The sequence below is a fragment of the Octopus bimaculoides genome, chromosome 9, assembly GCF_001194135.2.
Source record: "Octopus bimaculoides isolate UCB-OBI-ISO-001 chromosome 9, ASM119413v2, whole genome shotgun sequence".
In the NCBI taxonomy this organism is placed as follows: domain Eukaryota; kingdom Metazoa; phylum Mollusca; class Cephalopoda; order Octopoda; family Octopodidae; genus Octopus; species Octopus bimaculoides.
The window spans coordinates 56,477,674-56,480,296 of NC_068989.1; the positions used below are offsets into that span (position 1 = coordinate 56,477,674).

The following is a 2,623-nucleotide window of genomic DNA, read 5'->3' on the forward strand; positions in this document are numbered from 1 at the left end:
AATAGGGAGAATGAGTAAAATGAAGAATTTGAACATTTTATGTTTGGTGGTGGAATAATACAGTAGACAAGGCCATTAGAGCAAAGAAACAGGCCTGGAAAACCTGGAAGAGTGGGGGTAGCAGGGAACTGTACCAGATAGCCAGAAGGGAGGCTGAACGACAGGTACACATAGCCAAGGGAGAAGCAGAAAAGAAGAAGTTTGCTAATGTTCAGCAATGTGAGGACCAAAGAACTAAAGTATTTCAGATTGCAAGACAGTGTGTGAGAGAAAATTGTGATGTCACAGGAGAGAAATGTATCCACATGGATGATAGTGCACTTGCTTTTAATGATTCTGAAAAGAAAGAGGCTTGGAGAAGCCATTATGAAAGGCTGCTGAATGTTGAGAATGAATGGGGGGAAGAGAGCCAGTAGAGGGACCAGCGATCCAAACAGAAAGCACCCTGGGACATAAAGCAATTAAGGATATGAAATCAGGAAAAGCCCCTGGCCCATCAGAAATCACTGCTGAGATGCTTAAAATATCTGGTGATGTGGGTCATGGCCTAGTCACCTGTATTGTAAACAGGTAGTTCATGAAGGAGTCATACCCAATGACTCGCGTAGCAGCACCATAGTCAACTGCTACAAAGGTAAAGGAGATGCTCTAGGTAGAATTAACTACAGGTGTATCAAACAACTGGATCAGATAATGAAGGTCACGGAGAAGGTCATAGCCCAAATAATTAGGGAGAGAGTCTGCTTAGATGAGATGCAGTTCGGTTTTGTGCCAGGTAGAAGCACCACTGATGCTATATTCCTAGTACAGCAACTGCAGGAGAAATACCTAGCCAAAGATAAACCCCTATACTTGCCTTTTGTTGACCTGGAGAAAGCCTTTGACAGGATCCCCCAATCCCTTATCTAGTGGGTGATGCAGAAACTGGGGATTGACGAGTGGTCAATAAGAGCTGTACAGAGATACCGTTAGTAAGGTAAGGGTCAGCAATGAGTATAGCAAAGAATTCTGCGTAGAAGTAGGGGTTCACTAAGGATCAGCCATAAGCTCCCTCTTATTCATCATAGTCCTCCAGGCAATAACAGAGGAATTCAAGACAGGCTGCCCCTGGGAGCTCCTCTACGCTGATGACCTTGCTCTCATAGCAGAATCACTACTAGAACTAGAGAAGAAATTTCTGGTGTGGAAGCAAGGTTTAGAATCGAAGGGCCTTAGAGTCAATGATGCAAAAACCAAAGTCCTAGTAAGTAGGAAAGCGAACACATCACAAACCCCTTCGGGTAGATAGCCCTGCTTGATCTGTAGAAAAGGTGTAGGTAGAAACACCATAAGATATACCCAGTGTAAGCTATGAATGCATAAGAGGTGCAGCAACATCAAAGGAAGGTTAACTGGGATGATAGCTTTCATGTGTGGCAGATGCACAGGGGCAATAAACACTGCAGATGCTCAGAAAACTGATTCCATCACATGCCAGGGGAAGAAACTAGAAGTAGTAGATAGCTTCCGCTACCAAGGTAACCAAGTCTATAGGAGGGGTGAATGCTCAGAGAGCATTGCCACAAGAATAAGAATAGCCTGGGCAAAGTTCAGAAACCTCTACTAGTGACAAAAGGCCTCTCGCTCAGAGTGAAAGGTAGATTGTACGATGTATGTGTGTGAACTGCCATGCTTCACTGCAGTGAAACATGGGCCGTGACTGCTGAAGACATGCATAGGCTCAAAAGAAATTAAGCTAGTATGATCTACTGGATGTGTAATGTCAGTGTGCACACACGACAGAGTGTAAGCATTCTGAGAGAAATGTTGGACATAAGAAGCATCAGATGTGGTGTGCAAGAGAGATGTTTGCTTTGGTATGGTCATATGTACATATGGATGAGGAGAGTTGTGTGAAGAAGTGTCACACCCTAACAGTGGAAGAGGGAGACCCAAGAAGACATGAGATGAGTGGTGAAGCATGACCTTTGAACATTGGGCTTCACAGAGGCAATGATGAAAGACCAAGACCTCTGGAGATATACTGTGATTGATAAAACCTGGCAAGGAAAGTGAGATCACAGCTGTAGCCTACACCAGTGTCGCATAACCAGCCCATTTAAAAAGTATCTTTGAATTGTCGGGCGGCATTCCATGCTTGATGAGACCTGTTCAGTCAAGTAAATTAAAATCAAATCAAATCACAATCAAATGGAAATTGTAGTTGTGGCCATTATCAGTGCCAGTGGCATGCGATAAGCACCATTCATTCATTCAAGCACAGGCAAGATCAGTTTTGGCAAGGTTTTTACAGCTGGATGCCCTTCCAAATGCCAACAACTTTGCAGTGTGGACTGGATGCTTTTTAAGTGGCAATTGCACTGACAGGGTCACCAAGTAACTTGCAAGACAAAAATATTTTGAGAGGGGAGGAAGCATTGGAGGAGGTGATCTTGTGTCAGATGATGAAAGGTTATAGTGAGGCGGAGAGACAGAAACAGGTGTGCTGTCACAAAGGAGATACATGGTTACCCAACCAGAGGGAAGTGCAGGAGAAGAGGGAGGGAGAGAGAGAGGGAAGGAGGAGAGAGAGAGAGAGAGAGAGAGAGAGGGAAGGAGGAGAGAGAGAGAGAGAGAGAGTGGG

General features: G+C 44.5%; 1 protein-coding gene across 1 annotated transcript in view; it reads right to left on the bottom strand.

The window, feature by feature from the left end:
• Window positions 1-2,623, bottom strand: part of LOC106873121 (structural maintenance of chromosomes protein 6) — a 147,570-nt gene that overhangs the window by 79,001 nt on the left and 65,946 nt on the right. The gene's annotated exons all lie outside the window — the stretch shown is intronic.